This window comes from Andrena cerasifolii, chromosome 5 (genome assembly GCF_050908995.1).
Source record: "Andrena cerasifolii isolate SP2316 chromosome 5, iyAndCera1_principal, whole genome shotgun sequence".
Lineage (NCBI taxonomy): Eukaryota > Metazoa > Arthropoda > Insecta > Hymenoptera > Andrenidae > Andrena > Andrena cerasifolii.
This window is the reverse complement of record NC_135122.1, coordinates 10,872,122-10,894,827: the sequence shown is the minus strand read 5'-3', so window position 1 is coordinate 10,894,827 and position 22,706 is coordinate 10,872,122. Positions and strand designations below refer to the sequence as shown.

General features: G+C 48.4%; 2 protein-coding genes across 2 annotated transcripts in view; both read left to right on the top strand.

Annotated features, from left to right (window-relative positions):
- The window catches only part of Rab3-gap (Rab3 GTPase activating protein), a 313,138-nt gene that overhangs the window by 159,747 nt on the left and 130,685 nt on the right, over positions 1 to 22,706 (top strand). The gene's annotated exons all lie outside the window — the stretch shown is intronic.
- The window catches only part of LOC143369251 (uncharacterized), a 185,419-nt gene continuing 170,799 nt past the window's right edge, over positions 8,087 to 22,706 (top strand). Inside the window, exon 1 of the mRNA XM_076812952.1 lies at positions 8,087 to 8,839. The gene's annotated coding sequence lies outside the window, so the exon portion shown is untranslated. The remainder of the gene's footprint in view (positions 8,840 to 22,706) is intronic.

Genomic DNA, 22,706 nt, shown 5'->3' with positions numbered 1-22,706 from the left:
ATAAATGCAAACTACGTACTAACGGTAACAGAAGGTGGGACTCGGTTTCGAGGGGGCGTTCGCCGCGGCCCTTTCCCCCGTGAAACGGAAAGGAACCAAAGGGACTCCTTGATAAACCGGACACGTGCGTCCTCTTTCCGGTGGCCGCGCCCGAGACTTTCACGTGGAACTACGGCCGCACGCACGCCTACGAGCAGAAAACCTCTCTGTTCGAGACGGCGAGCCCGCTATTTCCGGCGAGGGGCCGCGATTTTCGAAATTGCCCCGGAGGTCGATACGCGGAATTACGAGGCGGGGCTGGCGGAGGAGGTTTGACGGTAAACGCGCGCGACCAGCACACGAAGCGGGGTTTGGCGAGTCCGCGGTGAAAACGAAAAAATAACGATTCTTGGTGGGAAAAATCGGTTGGAACGGTGGAGGACGCTTTTTTCGTTTGAGGATTTGCTGCGGAGAAAATCTAGCGATAACCTGAACGTTGCGTTAGGTAAAAGCGTAGTAACTTAGTTATTGATAAATATTTTTAAATAAAAAAATTACGATGCACGATACGAGATGCAATCTTTAAAAGGAAAAAAGATTTTTTGAAAAATGTGTTATAGCTTTTGAGTAAAAAATTTCCAAAGACCACCCTTTTTTCGATCTCCTGACTGAGCATGACCTCTTAAATCAGCAGAAATTGGGACATCCACCTTATTCTAGTACTCGGCTGGGTAATCCGGCAGGCAAATCGGCCAAGATTTTCACTCGGCCAAGTAGCAGACCTAGTCACTCGGCCGAGTCAATCGTCAGGTGTAAACCCAGCTTTACGCATCGACGGTAGTCGATGCAACGTAGACAATTAAAGTCCACGCGCGGTTGGACAGGGGAGGAACGAATCGGGGGAAAGATGAGCGATTGAGAAAATTTCCCCGGAATTCCCCACCGAGGTTCGTCGAATAGGCCAGTTTAATCGGGCTATGGATCGATCGACTTGTTTGCCCACGCGTCGCCGATCGATCCTTTCCTCTCGACGATGCGCCTCATTCGGTTGCAGTTGCTAAACGCACCTACTATGCAGAATTCGGAATAATTTGCACGCTAATGGGCGACGTTTATCTGATTGTTTGGAGAATGGTTGCAGAGGAAGGAGATAAATCATTATTAATTCGCGGTCCGTGAATGAAATGGAGCCGTTCAAGGGGGTAGGTCGCATTAATTCGTGAACGGGGTTCCTCGCTGGCTACACAGCACTGGTGGGTTCCTGGTGATTATCGTTACACGGTTCTCGGCGTATTTAGAGCGATAACGAAATAGAAAAAAAAAAGGGAAACAGCGAGGGATAGAAGGAGAGGGCAGACGTGAACGCGATGCGGGAGCGTATGTATTTAAACGGTAATTGCGAAAGTCCGCGTCCGGCTCGAAACTCCCCGATGGTTAATCCAGTTTATTAAGTTTTATCAAGTTTTCACGAGGGGAAGTTTTGTAACTAATTATTATAATTATCGCGGCAAACAACTTTAAGTACCTTTCTTGTTTCGATAAACAGCACTCGCCTTGTTTAATGCCGAGGATTCGGTCACCCGAGTTATGCACGTTAATTAAACACTGGTTAAATAACTTCAAGCCGAGGGCCAATCGACTTTTGCCTCTGCTGCAAATGAAACGTGTCGGAAGGGTATTAAAGGAGTAACGAAATGTGCCCCTGTGCACGTTGCTGGGCCACGTAATCACGGTTAGGTACACGTTTGATCTTCTGTCGCGACATATTTGTTACTTCTGCGATATTTTGGGTGGAGGGCCGTTTCAGGGGTGGGTCTGGCGAGTTTCAGAGGTAACGGGGGTTTGGCGGGATATGTGCGCAGGGGTGCGGAGGAACTATAGGTCTCTAAGATACTCGAAGCTTCATAAATCTTGGAACTTCCCAAGACCACCTGAACCCCCCAAGAACTTCCTAATTTTTGCAATCATTGATACTGCTACTGAAACTACCGAGAGCTACGAAACTCCCGGGAGCTCACCAAGACTCTTCGAGGTTACTGAAACCTTTGGCGTCTCCTGGAATCTTCCGGACACCCTGTTCCTCAAGATTCCTCGGATCTCATGAATTCCCCACTATCCTTATCCGAAATCTCTCGGATGCAACGCAACCCCTGCGCCTTTGGAAGTCCACAGAACCTCCAGAAACTAATGCAACTCCCAAAATCCCGATGATGCGCCCCCCGTGATCATCCCATGTTTAACTTGCGTCACAACGCGCACACGTAGATGGAGCAGCGCCTCCCCAGATAGCGAAACTCCATTGAATGCGCCGTGCAGTTGCATGCACGGACAGGAAATACGGGATGCATAGGTTTTACACGATTATGTAAATTTTTGATTCCACCACGGTCAAAGTTGGAGCTTGCGAGCCACGCTACGCGCCTGGAAGCACGAAATTGGACACGTACGAGCGGAGCAGAACTTCCTAGGAGGTTTTTGGCCCGTCCGACGGTTTTACCCACGGGCCTCCGGGCAAACAGAGGTGTTCGATGCTGCGATATCCAAAAAACATGATTTTCCACCGACACGCGGGAGGAGTATCAGTGCGCACACCGACGGGACACCACTGCCTGGGAACTCGTTCTAATAGAAAGGTTCTACCTAATAAGCAATTTCGTGGAACGAAGTGCCAGCCGTACAAGATGAACGCCATTCTCCTCCACGATTTCAACAATCGACACATTTATTCGAACAGAATGTAGGTATTAAGGAATACAATCCCGGGATACGGTTTTGGATTTCCAAAATCACGGGACTTGATACTAAAAATCCCGAAAAATTCGTGATTTCTTAAAAATGTGAATTATTTTCTGAACACCTGACAGATATAAAAATACACAGAATAAATAAACAGAGTCATTTCATAGTAATAAGGACATTAATAATAATAATAATTTATTTAAATAATAATATTAAGTCGTATATAACTAGCTAAACTATATTTATTTTTACAATGACATTCTCACCTTCCGCTATTTCGAAATTGCGCGAATTAAAAATCCCAACTTGTCTGAACACTTAAAATCGAAACATTGTAGGTATGTACTTTAGAAGCTTTGCTATTTCTTCGTTCGCATTTCCAGAAATCTTCATAATGATTTATTGATATTATCTACTTATTGAGAATCTATTATTCTTCATTGTTTTGCTGGTTTTATTGTTAAAAATGATTTTAGTTTACGCTTGAGACCAACGATGAAAAGTAAGTCCGCTTACTTAAATAAAGATTTGGAATTTTAGCACATACTAAATCATTTTAATTACTGAAATTTTCTATTACCTAATCCCGGGATTAGTCCCGGAATCGCGAGATAGACTTAAAAAAAAATAGTTTTTAGTAGGTATAAATGGAGTGAGGAACCGATGAAGAGGGGATGTTTTGCGAGAAGTTGAGGAGAGTACTCTTTCAGCTGTAATTTGGCGTGAAGAAATAATAATGGAACTTTCGTTCCTGAGTGGTTCAACTTGCATAGTTTTCTGTTTTCGTGTCAAGGAGGATCTCGCTGGAATTTTCGGGGCGGCGTAAACCGAGCTGAGTGCGCTCCTCAGCGGGACATTCGAAAAAGACAATCTCGGGACGGCGCCACGGTCACTGGGTTTCTCTTGAACGCGATAGAAGTAGAGGGTGGAAGGACAGAGCTGGACGCTCCTCGGAAGTTTGAAGCAGTGCAAACAGCGCGAATTAATTGTCATTTGTTGCCTTTCCACTGTCCCAGGAGGCTTCTACCCCCGCGGGCATGCTTCCGTGGAGTAAAAGTAGGTACACGCTAAATAATGAAAGATGACCGACCAAAGAAATGACACGGCTTTTGTACGCCGCGCTATTAACGAGTATTATTAAATTCGAGATACAAAGGGGCATTCGAGGTATGCAGCAGCTTAAATTCTCATTTTCTTCCAGCTAAAACTCTGCAGTTACGAGAGCTTAATTCTAAAGTGCCCTCGAGCGGTGCGTGTACTCGATATAAATCCTTCGTAGCCTCTCATTCTTCATTCTTTCGTTAATCAGAATTTCGAGTTGATAAGACACTCGGGGCTAAAGGGGGCCTAAATTAAGCTCAGCAGGACGACCTCGGATCATTAACACGTTTGCTACGCTCCGATAATAAACTTGCATCCTCCAGTGGATAGAGGGGCATGCTCGAAAATATAATCGGAAATATATTAAAACGCTTTGAATCGTTGAACGTTTCAGTTTCCTAGGACAACGGTCCAGCAGACGCAGAAGGAAGCGTACCCGTCGAATCACGGAATTCCCCTATAACATTCTCCATCCCACGGGCGCGTGACAGACGTAAGACGAGCCAAAGGGTTCATTTCGAAAAACGGATCAGGACACACCAGCTTCCCCAGAGGCTCTGGCATCCGACCGGGGCTTTGTGCAACTTCTCAGAGCAAATGGGCTGCCGCGAGAGTTCAGAGCCCATGGAATGCGCCCCGACAAACGGCGGGCATTAATTGTCCATTGTTTTCCCGCCGTCCCAGAATGTCTTACACCGGGTTCTGTCGTCGGCCCCGTTGATTAATATATGCGTGCCTGCGGGTTTCGCTGGAAAAATGCAGGCAACTCGAGGGGGAAAATATGCGGCGGAGCTCCTCCCGTCGCTCAATTGAAAATTGCTATTCAACATCGTGCCCACATTCACTGGCAAACTTGTTCATAAAGACCATTGAGCGCACGCTCGCCCAAAGCATGCGCGTGATAACAGTTAGGTAGGAAACCTGAAGAGGGACCAGATGAATTAATTGTAAGTAGTTGTGATTAAGTAACACGTAGGATCTTAAAATTTCATTTGCTGTGAGAAGTGAATATATTATCGAGTCGATTACTATACCTTCCCGTTGTGATACGCAGATGTAATTTTTCATTTTTTTTTTTGTGAAGAAGCACCCTGTGATATCCCGATGGATATCGTCGAGTCCAGTGCAAAGATGCGTTTTTTCTACGTCCCGAATGTCTATCGCGTAATAGAGCGAGGACAGAGGGCGCAAAAGTTGTCTGGCGCGAGAAGGCGAAAGGCGGAGGATAAAGGAGGTTCAGCATCCAATGAATACGCGCGTGCACACGTAGAAATTGGAAATGCTTTGCATAGTTGCCGCGGTAGATTCAGCCCGCTCGGTTCGCGGCCAATACGCTTCGATGGCGGTTTCAACGGATATTTGTTTTCCGCGGAACTGCGGGCCGAAATTTCGGGATCTCACTCGGACGATATTATTAATTTTATCCCGCCCGCACTATCGGTTAATGAAAAACGATTGGAGCGGAGTTCGCCGAACTAGTTCAGCCGCGCTGTTGAATGTAATAACAATGAATCATGGCAGCGGGCGCGGAGATCTTTCGAGTAAATATGCAAATTGAAGATTGGGAAGCAAAACTAACTCATTATTTCACCTTCTCCTTGTTGAATATACAAGGCAGTGCGGAGATAGAGCCAGCCGCGTGACTCTCTGCGCAAGAGTGAATCGAAATGGTGAAATAAGGTTTCAGGTTACAGCCAGCGAATACTTGGCTACCTTTCTAAACTTTCCATGAGTGGAAATTACATTCGATAGAACCGAGGCTGAATGAAGCGCTTCGGTCTGGAACTTGCAGACGTTTCCACTGATTATTAATCACGTTCGATCTTCGTGGATCCGAAATCCGCCACGATACACGTTCCCCGCCAGCTTCTCCGAAACCGCGCGCCTTGTGTATGCATAATGCCCTCGAAGGGCGCGCATGTTCGGCGGTGTGAAACACCAAGGACCAGTGAAACGTGGCGTGTCTCGACGGTGATACGGAGTGTTGCATATCACGACAGCTTGCGGGGCAAGCTTGCCTCTGTCAGAAGACTAATTCTGCTTCCGAAACTTCTATGAATACGCTGTGTGCGGCCCGTGTAAAACTGTTGGGGGCTCTGGAGCCGCGTAACGCGAAATTAAATTTCTTGGCGTGGGGAGGGAAAAAGGTCGAGTCAAGCAGCGTTCAAGGTATTTCTCGCGGAAAACTTTATAGAATGACAAGCAAAAGAAACGCCACACCCCCTCTCCGCGTGAGCCGTAGAATTCTTTGGAGTTTAACAGGCCCTCGACCCCCTTCGCGCTTTCTTTAAATTTTTTATAAGCACGCCCACTGGACGCCGAATGAAGGCGCAATTGAACGAATTAATATCTGGGTCGAGCACGCCGCGATCGCTCATTGTCGAAGGCGTATTATCTTCGTTTCACGCAGGGTCATATAATAATCGTGTATTTCGAGGGTGGCTGGTATTCCACAGGTTGATACCACTGGCTGAGCAATATTGGTTCACTCCACTGGCATGCAGACCTACGTACGCGCCAGGTCAGCGTAGCTTTCCTCGACGTTTTCCAAGATAGCTTGCAAAGGAACTCGTCCAATAACGGCCTATAAAGGGTAATATACGAAAACCACCGCGCAACGATTACGCAGTATCGGGACTTCAGAGCCAAGAGGTCGTTTCGAGAAAATTGTTGAAACAATTCCTTCTCACGTTCACCCCTTCGAAAGCGGAATTGAACTCGGAGGTGTGTTCGTGATTGCCAGAAGAGAGTGTCCGACTATCTGAATCGTAACTGCTTGAACATTCCCTTGAATTATCAGAGCGACACAATTTTTGCTAGAAAGGGGGAGCGCGCGCACTGCCATGAATGGTATACAGATTGTTCTGGTTCATCTCGGATGAACCGCGAGGGGAGATAAATAATGACAGCCGAAATCACGATGCGAAGGGGAATACGTGAATATAAAAGATACAAAATCCTCGGATGAATTTTTAAACGCTCAAGATCCCCCTGCAGCGATAAAAATTCCGCTGCTTATCGTCCCGAAAGAAGGAAATGCTACCCTCGATGATATAAGCTGATCTTCGAGTCACGACCCTTCTGCTTCGACCTCCCTCTTCCTGCTCATCGACCTAACTCAACATTGGGGTGCTTCATTCAGATAACTCCGGGTGATAGAATTTCACCTTTGGGAGGGAAACTTCAGCTCTCAGCATCTTATTTAACACGTAACCGCTCTCCATAAATCACAGAGGCTACATTTCCTTAGACCCAACGATAGGAACCCAACCCTTCGCATTCTAATAAACATTTCCTGACGCAAGTGCCTGAACTACCCTGACAGTAAATGGTGCCATCCTCCGACGAATCCCCAAGTTACAAACAGTTACCCGTTTCCATCGAGAAGCATCCCAAGAAGAATCTCGAAGACCCTCGGTGAAGTAAAAATGACGAAGTGAAAGTACACTCCGTGCCTCCGCCTATCATCGAAACCGTGTCGAAGGGAGCACGCGGGGCTCGATCAGCCGCGTGTTCGAAGGGTCATCTGGGGTGCAATAGCCTGGCCGCGGATTCAGGATGCAGGCCGCGTTTGGCGGAGGGCGAAAAAGAAGCTTCAAGTTCGAAGTGTCTCCAGGAAGGCCCCGAGGTTAGGTGCCCCTCGCTCGCATCGCTGGCACACAGTTCTTGTACACAGAAGGGGTAGGCGTGGCACTCGCCGCTGGCTCGTCGGGGATGCTTGCGCGTGCACAGAGAGAAAAGGAGATAGAAGCCACACACGCGTGTGATACGACGAGGGGGTGGGTGCACGGGGCCAGTGGGTGGATGGACGGGGTGCAACGTGTATCGTAAACAAGGACAGGGATCGCGGGGTAACAAAGAGCAGACTGCGCGACCGGAACGTGGTCGCGAGGAAGATGGACATAGAGGAAGACAGAGCGAGGAACGCGAGCGAGAGGGACAGCTGTACGGGAAGGAGCGGGAGGACAACGAGGACGGAGCGGTGATAAGGGATGTCAGGAGGGGAAGGAGACGTAGACGCTAGGAGATTCCTAGGATAGGAGGAGACAAAGTTAGTGGAGAAGAGAGACGGCGCGCTAGAACGATAGAGAGACGGCGAACGGCGGGGGTGGCGAGGAGACGAAGAGACGAAGAGACGGACCAGAAAAAGAAGATTTCGCAGGGCGGCAAGTGGGAGCGAGACAACGGGACCGCGAGCGCAATAGGGGCTGAGTTCTGTGCGCGCGAGAGAGAGGGCGATAGTGAGCGAGACGGGATGGTGGTTTCAGTCACCGCCCGATCCTCGGCGCGAACGGTTTTCGAACGAGTGCTTGTCTCGTCCTCGTCACGGTGCAATCGACGATTAATAGCCTCGTTTAATGAGTGGCTCGTGCCGGGGCTATCGACTAACCGCGTTGCCAATTCCCAAAACCATCGGCCAGATACCGAGAACCGCGCGCGGCTTCGCGAAAGTAACTTCGCGTTCTGCCCGCGGATCTTCCATGGGTTTATCGCGGGAAATTTAGTAAAAGTGATGCAACTGTGACCGACTGTGACGTTTCGAAACGTGAGCGCAGTTAAACCGGGACGATGTATCGATGAGAATGGTCTCTCCTGCGGCGAGGATCCGCTGGACTCGCAAGATTTGTCATCGCTAACCGCGACACACGATATCTCACCTCCCCCGCGACTCGAACGTAAGCGATAACCTGACGTCGGTCGCTGGCAGCGATGCATTGATATATCGATCGGAGTGATCACGTGACAGATCGATGTAGTTCTGAGTGGACCGTACGGAGAGGGGACGCTACAGACGTGTGTGCGCGGTTAAAAAGTTTCGTTTGAAAGTGAACTGATATTTCACGCTCGTGTTCGTTGTACCGTTGTACACGATGATCGCGTGAGGGACAATTCCTGCTGCTGACTCGACGCGAAGTCGCGGACCCAAGGGTCGCCTTCTTCTTCCACGGATCCGTTTGGCCTGCTGGGAATGCAGGCGCCGTGGTCCGCGGACTGCTGCCGGCCGTTTAAACGGATTTAGGTAAGTCCAATTGGAAAGTTACGTTATTACGAGAGGCGTTAGCCCTGGATAACTAATGGCCGCGAGAGTTATGAGTGAAACTCGGCTTGCTGGGTGGGTGTAATATTTTAATGGGCACGTTACACGGTTTCCTTTGACAAATGGCTTCGGAGTTCATTCTCAAGTTGGGTGTGCTTGTACGTAACGGGGGTGTTCCATGTTGACGGGAATAGGATATGCGCTGCGGCTGTTTTATCTGTACGATTTGAAAGCCGAGGCATGGTCGTACGCGCCTTAGGTATAGCTTCGAAATATGGGAAAGTATTTGTGGTTTAGTGTTACGATTCAATCAATTGTTGGCTGGGTTGTGGAGTTCTTTTTACAAATCCCTGAAAAATTCAGGCTTCGGTTTGTGACTGCTTCTACCTTCGAAATGCTGTACGTACTCTGCGGTGCCTTGCGTCATTTTTATACCATTTCGATGGTAGTGACTGTACTACCTTCTGTTTCGTATTTCTTTGTGCTAGTTTTTTTTTTACTGATTTTATATTACTCTTCCTTAGCTAGTCTTTACATTACTTTTCTACTAGGGTAATCAAGTTACCAGCTATTCCGTAACATTTTGCACCCCTATTCTGCTTAGAAACACCATTTTTCAATTGAAAATCTACCCTTTATACCTGACCCTTCCAGTATCGGAACATAATAATATTCTCGAGTTGCAATTAGAAAAAACTCTGTGCAAGAGCGCCCGAGGATCTTCTCCTTTGTATCAGCAATAGTGATCGCAGTTTCTTACGCAATTTGCATCGTTCCCTCTTTGTTACGAAACAGTCGCCATCCAGGAGGACTCTGTAAATACGGTATAATGGGAACGGAGTATTGCACTCGCCGCCACAGCATATGCGTTCCGTAATACACCGTAGCGTAGTCTCCCTGTTCCAGTAATAGCCTCCCTTATAAAACTGCAAATTTCATTATCGGCTATCGAGCCCAACAGTGCCATTATCCGGCGTACTAGCAGTTTTAACGTGGCTGAAAGTTTTCGTTGGCTCGACACGCGATATTTAATTACTAACAAGATGGACCTAGGTCTAAACGAGAAACGAAGGGAGAACGTGGAAAGTAGGAGACGGTGGGGGGGGATGGCATATCCGAAAGTGGCGACCAGGCGAAGGAGGGAAACGCTATTTCGCTAATGGAAAGTCAGATCCACAAATCGGCGACACACAACGGTCGTATTCATTTCTATGTGTTTTAAGATCGTTGCAGGGCTTTTCAATCGGGGTCAGGCACGCGTTCCACCCTGCACTTGGATCCGATATCGAGCGAGCCCGGGGGGGCCCCGACAGCCCCCTCGGAAAATTGAAATCGTTACCGATAGACACGTCACCAGCTACGACAGCGGCGCGCAAAGCTCCTTTCCCTCGTTGCGCCCGATCGATCCGCCTCGACTCGCGTGTTTTTATGCGAAAACACCAAACGATGTTGTCGATCTTCAAACATCGAAACAGAGTTTTCCGCGGCACGCGGGTGCAGGGATTAGATATGTGCACACGGAGCACGCAATCCTGCCATCCGTTTGCCCGGTTCGTTACGATGTCCCGATGGTTTGGAATGCCGAGCCGGATTCGCGGCGATCAGAGGCTGCTCTTTCACTGGGCATTCGTTGCAAACGAGCACGTGTTCCATCGCTCGTGAGACACTCCGACCCCTTCGCTCGTTTTCAAGAGGGAGCTGCCAGGCTCTCTGCGAGGCTCGATTAGCGAATCGAACGTGAAAGACCGTCAAAGGGTCAGCGGGACGGTTTTACCCGCTGTTGCGCGTCCGTTGTCGATAAAGTGGGTCCGATTGAATCCCACTCGACCCTTTTCACGGGAAGGCAAAACAATGCCGGCCCTCATCTGCCGGCGTTCTACGGGGGGCGGATCGGGAGGGGAAAAAATCAGTCGGTTCAAGGTAAATACTTTCCTGGGGATTCGAATGTCACTGCGGTACGCGACCACACGCAGCTGCGCGGAGTTATCGTGTGTGACCGCAGAGAGAGAGAACCGTGTGGTCGCCGGCATCCCTCGCAAACACCGTGTTGACGCTCTGCGGTCCGATTTAAGGGTTGCGCCCCCGTGAATCAACAAATCGCGGAACGGACTCGGAGATATTTCGAGCGGCGCGCATTTGGCCCCGGAATTCTGCGCGGGGAAAATGAAACTGTTGCCGAATAAAGGAGGTGTGGCATTGTTGGTTGAGGGAACAGTTTAGGGGTCGTGTCTTCGGCCGGTCGAATCGCCGTGCCGCTGGATTTCGTACAGATTACAGCGTGGACGTTTCGCCGCCTTTGCTAAGGGGTTGAATCAGCGCAAGAGTGGTTGCAGTCTTCTCTGTCTGGTGCTCGTATGCAGATTTTAATTAGGTCGGCCAAAGAGTGACCTAAGAAATAGTCCCTTTTTGGGTCCCACGATTTTGGAACTGAATTTTGTGCCAAATGATAGCTTATTAAATAATTTAAACAATTATTTCCAGGGGTTTTGCTGACTGCTAATAACGAATTTGAACTTAGATTCTCAAAATTCACGAAAAAACAAATCAAGAAATATAAATGTCTGTGTAGTAGGTGCGTTTTTAATATATCGTCCACAATGTTGAATTAGCCATTTGATTTTTTTTTTCGTGAATTTTGAAAATCTAAGTTCAAATTCGTTATTGGCAGTCAGCAAAACCCCTGGAAATAATTGTTTAAATTATCGGAATGACATAGAAGTCTATACATCGACGCGTAATGAAATTCCACCCCTTTCATCTCTCATATCTCAGAAACTAATTGTCACCTCAACTTGAAAATTTATCGGGATTGATGTCTCGTCGTAAGCTATCGTTTGGCACAAAATTCAGTTCCAAAATCGTGGGACCAAAAAGGGGCTGAAAAAGGCCTCATTTTGGGGTCACTCTTTGTGTCCGATCTACATGTTTCCCGCAATTTCTCCGGCTGTTATCGCGATGTCTATCTCCTGTATCGCCGATTCGCTGCACCGATCGCGTTGCAGTTACACAGTTACAGGTAGCGGGTAACATCGTCCGCAGCGTAACGTTATGAGTTTACCGCGGTATCGGCAGATGCGAGGAATTCACGCAGACAAAGACACGTTTCAGCGAATACTGATTAACGCTTCACGCGCTCGGTGCTCGAACACCGGCGTTTATACAAGCGGCAAATCGTGATACAATGCGTTAAGTTCTATCAGTTCGGGAATCAAGCACGCTGGAGTCTGCAAGGTAGGAAATTATTATTAAAAATTAAGGATTACGCGTGACGATCCACGGATTTCCAATGGTCCTCGGAAAGCAACGGAGGCTACGGCCGCGTGCGTGCAGAAATTAAATTGTACCGTGGAGGGAAACGTAATAAAAAGTTTCATAGATGCTCGTCATTACGTGAAAAGTTCGCTTCGCCGTTTCGGCGAAAGGTTTCCTCGGCGTTTTTTGTACTTTTTTTGGGTCGCCCCAGGCTACGGAAAGCTAAGGCTTCGGGAAAGTTTCCCCGGTGACTTTTGCTTGACTAATTAACGCCAGGGCAAAGGGAGGCGCCGCGAAAGTGGCAACGCGCTCGAGCTAACGACAAAAGATTGTACCTTAATTCAGAAAGCCGAGAACTTTCGGTCCGATTTGGTTTCCAAGTTTCCTATTTTCTTCGATTCTCAGCTCCTTCGCGGGAACAATATCTTGGAACTTACTGTCTTGATGGAAAGTTTCGGTAGGTACCACTGTGCTGCTGAAAGGAAAATTCGACTGTTGATAGATAATGGAGGGACTGTATCATATAAATTACGATTTCATTTGGTTTGCCTCCACGATTCAAGCTTAACCACTGCCGCGATTCTTTCAACAATTACCATTGAGACGAGTCCCTCGCCGCATCTTTTATAGCGCAGCAATCGATCGATAGTAAACTCTGAAATGCTCGCTTGAAATGCAACAAACGACCACGTATCTTAAATTAACCGCGGCACGTACGGTCCCATTTCCTATGGTCGGTGCGCTCCGTAAGTTTGCAGATTTCCAGGAGCCCCAAAACACACGCATCACGTACCGGGGAAATATCTCGTGGAAATATCTTGCCGGCGCGCACGGGCAGTCTTTACGAGCGAGCCCGAGTAACTATGAGAAACGTATCCTGGGGCTCCGGAGTCCAGGGGCTTTCTATTATTGTTTCGATATTTGTGGCGTGCACGAGAGTCGTCGATTCTCCGTTTTCCCATCATCAGAACGATCGTTTGGCCGACTCGTTTCCTCCACGAGGAGGATCCTCGGCGGTCCTCGGTAGCTTGTGCTATAGAAAAATAAATAATTCGCGCGCGAAAGCCAGTGGGAGTCAGGGGAGAGGCGTCTCGCAGGAAATGCAGGGAACGTTCGACGAGAGCTCGAGTGCCATCGAATAGGATCGTAGAAACTGAGTGGTCCCATATCAAATCGCACCCCACGTTTTTTTCAGCTTTTTCCAATAAGCCCCCGCCATAATGCCAGGCACCCGTTACCCGTTCGTTGTTATAAATTATTTAAGCTCCATCCGCGGAGGTCAGATTAAAGCGTAGAAATTAGTCGGGTGTAATTCTCGCGGAGGGTTGGCTCCCGGGTCACAGGCTGCCACGATTCTTCCGAAGTTTCGCCGATAATCAGATCAAAAGCTCGTTAACTATTGAAAACTCTTGACACGCCGATAATGTCTCGCGTCTCGATCATCCCTCGCCCACCTCGGACCGCTGCGTCCCCGCCCACTTTCTCGCCCTCAATTTTCCTCGGCTTTTTTCCCCGGGAGTTTGGAGAACGCTGAGATTTCAACTTTTCCGTCGTCGAGGGCAGGTGGGTGGTCCCCCCTGTAATTAAGGGTAACCAAACTCGCAAGTTTCCGGCGGCTTTTTATCGAGAATAATGCGCCCATGCTACGGCGTTGCTTTAAATTGATCCTCGGCGACGTATTCGATCACGTTCGACGAAATCGTTGCACTGTGATTGATTGGATCCACGATGCGGGGCAAACGCTTAGAGAAACTAACCCTACGCCCTTCTTATATTCTGCTGGGGAGGATGTCAGATTCTCAGGAGTATCTAGGGAATAACGATAACTATACGATTACACAATTTGTTCTTCAGTTTGTATTCGGAGGAAAGGGTTGAAATCGCGCGGCAGTAGAGGGTGGACGAGCGAGGAACGGACACAGAGGACACGCCATGATGCTAGGCATTCGTGCTACCGGCGATAATTTGTAACGCAGTGAATTATGCATGACTCCGCGCCGATAGATTATGCATTGCGGGGCCGCGGGTAAAACTCGCGAGAATATAATTTTACCGAGTGTCCACGGCCATTATCGAGCATTAATTACCCGCCTCTGTAATTTTATCGTATACGCGCGAGTAATACCGCCAACCAGCGTTCGCCTATTATTGTTCCATTAACGATACCGCGGCCGGCACAACACACGCCGGGAATCAATAGGCGACTTTAATCCCGCTGCACACGGGTGCATACTTTCCGAAACATCCCCACCGCCGCGTCGCGTGACGGACCTGTAAACCCCGGCTGCTCCTCTTCAGTCGCTCCCGCGGAATTTCATAACTGTGCACGGCGCGGGACCAGCCCCGTGGAATTCTCATAACGACGCCTCCGCGACACGCGCGGAATCCTTCGAACGACGCGTTTTTTCGCTCCATCATGTATCTTCCCGTTTTTCCCTGGCGAAAGCGTCGGCCTGCGCGAGTCCAAGCTTGATTGCTGGCTCCTCTAACGAGGAACACTCGCGAAATCTTTAACAGTAGCTGCTATGAAACTTGGGGCTTCTGTGGAATAGGCAGAGTATATATATATAGTCCTTCTTCGGTGCGGGAAGTCAGGTTTAAGGGATGCGATCACTTTTTGAAGCTTCACCCTTTCGGCGTTGCTGTGGGGGTTGAGGAAGATAGGGGGAGATGGTTAGATAAATGTTTCACGGTCCTTTACAGTGCGCAAGCCTGTTTGCTTTCAATGGTTCTTGCTAATGTTGTTCTGTCTTATAATACACCCTGGAAAGTGCTTGCAAATTTGCGGATTTGCATTGGTTACGGTTGATACTTAGACGGCGAGGGAGCGCAGATAGAGCGCGACGTGTTTTCAATCCACTGGTTAACTCGCGCGTTTCACCGGTGCGCGTTTAACAGAAAGTTAAGATTTTCTCCCCCGGGAGGGTTACAGCGAGCGTGATTCATCTCCGTCTCAAGATTTTAACGTTATTTTGGGGGAAAATCGTCTCGCGAACGCATTCAAATTCAAGCTCCAAACTGAAACAGTATTTCAGGATTTAACTTGCTCCCGAGTTACTGTCACGAAGGGGGGATGAGTCTCGCCTGCCGCGAACTGTAATTAGTTTATCAAGTATCGTTACCATCATACAGCTCGAGAAGGTCTTACGAGCGTGTATTACTCTAGAAGGTTGCGGAGCGAAGCGCAGAGCGCGTCGAATGTGTCCCAATTCGCTGTAATCCGAAATCCTTGTACCCCTCTGTAGTTTATGCATTACCGGTCCCGATTTAGTTCTCGAGTTACCATCGTGACGAGTGATACCGATTCACAAAGCATATTTCAAAGGTGCTCGGTTCCAGTATTCCTCTTGCGTTCTTGGATTCTGCAACCTCGAAGCAGGTAGCGTCGCCATCGACATAGGAATAACAACAGCCCAGAATGGCAATTGAAAAATCGATTCCAGATTAACAACCCTTCGGTTACACTGTTAGGAATCGCAGGCGTGCAGCTAGTAGATTAAAAAGTTTCATTGATCAAGCTCGGGAAAGGGCACGAATATGAAGCCCCGAAACACAATCCTTCAAACGCGACTAGAGACTCGATAAACTCATCAGGATTAGGGGTGGCTCTGTTCGAAGGTAGCCCATTCTAGGGGATTTCTCTAGCCAGATCGAATCCAGCCCCAGGATCTCTGTAAAGGCGTCGGAAACGAGCTTTCTCGTGGCTGTTTCGGCGAGGACAGTTTATCCGTCACGAAATTATTCGCAGTTATCATCGTTCTTCCCGGAAACAGGGTAATATTTCGGTTCGCAGCGGTGGCCGAGCGGTAGCTGCAACGCAACCAGAGCAAAACGCCGCGGGAAAGCCAGTCGTCCAGGTCACGCTCGGGATTTATCGCCGCGTACTTCTTACCAACGAGCTGCACACTTTGTGCGCGTGTGCGCTATCATTTCCCATGTTCTTATAAAGTCGTCAGAAACTTCTTGGACGGGGGTATTTATAAGGACCCACCCTACTCGATGCCGCGAAACAGCGCGGAACGACTGACCACGCTTCGAGAAGCCTTCTTGATCGAGCTAGATGTTACAAGATAGACTGAGTAGTCTGTGGTTTACTTTTTTCTATACGCCACCTTCTATACACCACCACTGTCTTCTTACCGTCTAAACAGTATCCCTCGTTTCCAAAAATCATGATCGAGTGAACCACAAGTCCCTACCCTACGGATGATTCATAGTTTAACGCTGGATTACTCGTCTCTCATCCGAGGACTTTGAAAAATGAACGCTTCGTTCCCCCGAAGGTTCAGAGGCACGTAAATATTTCAGCTGGCCAGGTCTGAGCGCCTGGCGGACGCCATCGGATTTCCAATGGAATAACGAAGCTGTCAGTGCACCGAGGCTGGTTTATCTGTGGCCCGATGCGAAGCTAATCACAGCACCCTGGTTGTCCGCGGACCGCTTTCCTTATTTACGTTTCGCGGGGGAATTTCGGGCCATGACCGATCCGAGGGGTTGGGAGTAAAGCTGTCGGGGCTCGGACGAGGGTGTCTGGGATATAGGTGGAGAAAAAACGGGTTGCTTTTAAGCGTCGCCACCGTAACGGATCGTTGCGGTCACGGCGACGGAGGGGCAGGCATGCCGCGCACGAAGTGGCTGGAGTTTCCGCTTCAAATCCGGGTCGTAGCGGGTATTTGTCACGAAGCTGGGGAATTCCTGACGAAGTGCGCGTGTTCCCACACAGTCCGCGGGATTCTGGCACGTTCCTCGCATAAAGCGCTTGATAAAGTCCTAAATAACCGACACGCCCGCCGAGACACCACGCACCTCGTCGACGATCTGAATTTTGCAGATCATCGTCGCCCCGGGGTCGCCACGATCCTTCCCTTCGCGCAACGGGCTCAGGTGAGCCTCCTCTCAGCGCCTTAAACAGCAAGAATTCGTTAAGTTCCCAGAAACGAGACGGAGAATGTCCTCGAAGAGAAATAAAAGCGTCCTCTCCTCGCACGAACTCCGCACCAGCTTCGCTTAATTCCTTAAAACCGAAGCTGAAAAGCTGAGCACTGAATTGATTTGCGGCCAATAAAGGAATGTCAAGTATAAAAAGTGACAGAGGAATCAGTGTTCGAACGGAGAACGAGAATACAATTGGAATTAGCAAAGATGATTTCACAGTCTTTGCGTGAGAACTTTTTTCGTGAATTAAAGGGAATTAGCTTCTTTCATACATGAGTCATGTTTATGGGGAGGGATTACTGTATACTATATCAAGCTCCGATTTACTCGATAATTTGTTGGTGGTTGCAGAAACCACTTCAGTGAAAGATACTGTCCGCCACTCGCAGTAGATTAGTCCTTTGACCCTTGCTACGTCAGACAGCATCGCTCCCACCGCTCGCTGGCAAACTCGTTAGGAAACTTCTCAGCCGAATTCGCGGCGTAAGGCAACGCAGCCGGAGTTATTTTACGAAACGATCGTCGAATTCTCGCGTGCCATTTTAATTGAAGGGCCGCGCACCATTGAGAGGAATCGAGTCGAAAACTCGCGTCGGGTGACGCGGGACCGGTTGGATTCACGGCAACCGGTCCGCGAACGTTTCCAGAGTCTTAGCAAAAGGAGGCTGATAGTCAGGCTCGACGGTGCACCCTTAAAGCTGGTTCCGCGGTCTGATAATAATTCCTTTCACGTACTTAGTTTTCGTGGCTGCGAATGGTAGTCCCGGATTACTTCTCGGCGCCGAGCCACATGCTTCTCGGAATACTCGCACATGTGGCGGCTTAAGCTTCCTCCTCCGCCCACTTTAGACCTTCATTTCACAGTTTCCGTCACCGTCTTTGCTGCCTACCATCCCGGCCAGCGCACCCTCTAGTGCTCTGTGTAAAGGCCGCGTTCAGAGGCAGCCGAACGAAACTTTGCTCCTTAACCGAGGCGAGACTTTTCTCCGCGGAGCGATGGCGGCCTCCTTTCCCGTGTTCTACGAGCGAACAGTGCTCGGGACTCCTCCTCGGGATTACGCGAGGACTGTGCCAGGACGGGGCTAGGCTTCTTGTCGGAATGGAGAGTCTTCTTTCAACAGACCGTGTGCTTCAGCTCGAGGGACCGATATGAGAATGATACCTCTTCCCTGTGACATTATTGGTAAATCTCTATTGGCCTTTTAAAGCTGCAGGCATTGGCGTGAGTTGCTTGAGCTTCTTCTGTAAGACTTGTACCGTGAAGTATATTTCTCTTGTTTACGTACAGCTCGAGCACTTTGCGCATTAGTTACACGAATTTTCTGTACCAAGTGGCATCGACTCGTACATTGTAAATGGAAAATATAGGGAGTGCATCGACGTCGAGGGGGTTGAAGCGAGACTAAAGGTGTACAGGGATGATACGAGTGAAAGGGGTTGCGAGGGGCGAGAGAGGCAGACGCGAAATCTAATGGCGGGTGGTGAGAAATTAAAAATGCCCGTTGGGCTCGCAGGCAAATAATCTTGGGGGAGTGTTTTGTGCGCTACGGGAGAAAGAGGGAGTGATTCCGCGATGTTTCGGTTCTCGTAAATGAAAGAAAAAAGACCCGCAGGTTCGTGCCGGAGCGGAGGTCTGGCGGCGAATAGAGATTGCCAGGGTGGTTTCACGCGATGGAACCATTCTCGTTGGTACATTCTAATCGTCGAAGTAAGTGCTTCGGTGATTTATTCAGTGCCCTCTACTCGCGACCATGCTGATTCATTAAAGGAAGTTTCGATGTGCTACGACTGGCGTTTCTAATTCATTTCATTCCAGAAATGAAATAATTCAAGTCCAAAGTAGATAGAGGTGATACACTTTGAATATTCCAGGAATAATCAATCCGATTGAATATTCCTTTGAAGTTTCTTTATCGGCGACGCAGTCCATTTATGAACTCCTCGGGGCATCCTTATACTCATTACGCTACCATTCAACGCTCCCAATAGTTAGTTAGACCTCGAACTCCATCGAGCATACCAATAGCGTTCGGAGGAGGGTGTTTTTGCGCCTCGGCGCCCGAACGAACGAGGCATCATCATTGTCGCGACGTGGATTCTCATTTCCTCTGACTCCTGATAATATTTTGGTGGGGAATTCTCGGTGAACAGTCAAGCACAAATATTGACCGTCTTCAGTCAGTTGGGAGGAAGAATTTCCTCTTCTCTGATGAACACTGCTCACCTCTCGCGCGTTCCTCGCGCCGTATCATCAACGCCAGTATTAACAAAAGGGGATTCAAAACTCGCCCCTCGTCTCCTGCTCCTTCGAAAGTCCGTCCCCGCGTTTAACGCCCTCGTGGAAAACTTGCCATCCATTTCCCGTCTAAGGGGACCACGTTGCGCCTCCACTCCACCCCCTCGATTTAAATTGGTTTGTCTACCTTGACTTCCTTGCTGCAAATCCGCATCAAACATGCGTCGGTTCACTCAGAAAATTCTTGAAACTGATACGTAGGAAATTAAGTAACTTGCTGATTGGAGAATTCATCATTTGATTATTGCCCCTATGATTCAACTACTGTCCCAAGTGTCTACTCGATTAATATTGAAACGCCTACGTAAGTTCCATTCCGAATTGGTCAGGTGGTAGCAACTGGATCCGATCGAATTAAGGCAGACCGATTTATCCTTATCAGGGGCTGCGTATTTATCTGGATATTATACAAGTTCCCTCGGCTCGGTGTAGTACTTGCCGACATAAATTCCTCTATCCAGGAAATTGCTCTTTTTCCCTCCCCGCGACTCTCCTGGCTTCGTCTTGCTGTCGTCCGTCGAACACAGATATGCTAATAGACCGTTGGCCGCTTTCATCGCCTTGAAAGTAAATCTCGCCGAGCCGTATGCTCGAATGGAAATTCAGAGCGTCGAGGATTAAAGAGCGGGGGCATTAGCGCTCGCTGGCAGATAAATAGCGCAAAGGGGACACCGTCGTCGACGGACTTTCGAGTTGGCTGCTGGTTAGCCGTGTCCGCGGGTGGATATTGAATATTTAAATCACCAGGTTTCGAGCCTTTTCCGACGCTTACGCTGACACCTTGCCGTAGTTGCCAACAATCAATAGCCCCGCAATTCTTGACAACGGCTAATTGTGCGTAGGCTATAGACAGCTCGACCTTTCTCATCTCAGTCTCTCGTCTTGCAAGCTGTGTACCATAGCGTAAGACTATAAATCGCGGGATGGCGGGTTCGCCAGATTTTGCTTCGACTATAGGACACATTGACGTCAACACGTACAGGCACACGAGGTCCTGAGTTGGCAAGGTCGATTATATGGGGCTGCTCGTCGAGATATCACAACGTGTCGCAAGGGGTACGTGACTCAACTTACATTAGTCTTATCGGGAGGACATTATACCGTCAGCGGGACTGAAGTTTCGTAGACCCAAATCGTGTTCAAGGGGGAGGCCAACGTGCTGATCGCGGCTTGACGCGCGCTCGAGTTTGAAATCGGCTTGCATTTAATACAACGGAGATAATACGGTGCCCGTACTTCCGTTTCCATCCCCTCGTATCTGGGAGTCTCGCAGAAAATCGTGACTTCACGCTCCAGCGGCATTATCGAATCCGCTCGCTCGCCGGAAAGATATACGCGGCGAGTAGACGACGAACTGCCTGTCGCACCGAGCGCCGGGGAAATATATATTGAAATAATTCAAACGTTAAATATGCCGCTCGCTGCGCGCAGGAAGCCACCCTCCTTCTCTGCTCCCCACGTGAAATTCGTGCTCACCCCGCGATTGATCCTATCAAATGCTCTACTCTTCCGCGAAACTTGACAAAAACGTTGCTTCACGCTAAAAGAGCCGCGATCGGTAATTGGGATGGTGTATCGACAGAATTTCATCGGTTTCTGTTGATTTCTTTGATGCGGTGTCGGTAGTCCGTACGATGTCGAGTGGAAATGAATCTTGGGTCGTTAAGTGAATTAACGAGAGGGAGTGATTGGAATATTTAAGGGTGTTTGTAATAGTAATTCCTTTACTACGAATTGTCGCGTGGTTTTGGGAAAGTAGTTGACTTAAGTATGTATCGGACGTACAATATTAGACAAAAGTATATGAAATTTGAAATACTCGAATATCTACGCGTTACGCATAGTAAATCTAGATGTAAGGAACTCGAACGGCAGGTGGAGTCTTATTTTTACTCCTAGAAAGGGTATTTTTCATTTTACAAATACTTTTTTTCAAGCATTCGTTGCTAAACTTTTGTCAGTGAGAATGCCCTGACTTCACAATTTTCTCAAGTTATAATTTATTTCTTTAAAACGGTGTGGTGAAAACAATTGAAACTCGGCAGATATATTCATCTATCCATATACTACATGTACAGAAAAATTGAAGACATTGGTACCATTTCTTCGACACTTCTTCAGTTGTTTTATCCGTCAAGATCGTCTCTTTCCATAAGAGTACTGTAAAATCAGTGCAAAATTAAAGTCGTTATAACTCAGCAACCGTTTAGTGAATTCGTTTAAAACTTTTGGAGCCCATCAGGAAGATCGAAAAGAACAATCTCACCAATTTTCATCAACTTGGTACTATTTTGAAGATAGGTCCGATACATCCTTAATGAATGAGTTTAGTCCACAGTAGATTAGGTCGTCAAACCGTGCTGCGTCAGACGTAGAGTGCTACTGTTCCACCGCAGTCGTAGTTTAAATAAATCAAAGTTTTCTAGGTATATGTTTCGCCAGACTAGCGACAGTGATTTGGTACGAGCAGTTGTGGTTCGTTTCCATGAAATATACGTATAAATATACAATTGGCGTCCACAAAACCCGCGTGCATTCAGGGGATTCAGCAGTTTTCGAGTCCCCTCTCTCCCCTTCCACTGTTGGAAAATTTTCAATGCGTCGAAACGATCTATCACTCGGCACAATGAAACGTACAACATCGAAATTGTAGCGGTGTAGACAGGCGGGAATCATCATCAATCCACGCTCGTCCAATTATTTCGTTTTCATCCTGCGAGTTCATGATTTATGGATGACACTGTGATCGAGCTCGATAGCTTGATTTCCAAAAGCAAAAACCGCTGTCCCGCGACGAGCACGGGAATATCCGTACAGTAAACTGTTCTGGTGCCACGGTGAAACGGGACCGTTTCATCGGTGGAAACTATTTAAACGATCCCACGCCTGGAGTCGTTCGAACGGCAAGACGCGATGAACTCTTCGAACCAACCGTGGACTTAAAACGGGGTTGGAACACGACGAGGAGGCACGCAAACTTCATTCGATCCGTCATCCGAAAAGTTTTCGAATCCCGTCGAAACAGCCGAGTAATACCGCGGTAGCTTCGTCCAGCTTCTTCCTGCGAAATAAAACGCGTCGATGGCACTGTTGGGAGCGATGGAAGAGGACTTGGAGGCAGTTGATTCGCGGTTGAGGAAAAATGGGACTGGTGGAACGGGGTTCTCCAGCTTCGTCTCATCAACTGTATACGAAATTCTGGGATATGTGGATGTACGAAGTGAGACACTTGTAAACGCCTTTGTTGTTTTTTTTCTTCAAAATATACCGCAGGTACTGTTCTCAGTTTTCGCTGTTTCATATAATTCGTCCGTCGAAGGTAGCAGCGCTTCAAACATTTTAACCTGAAGCAGTAAACTATCAACT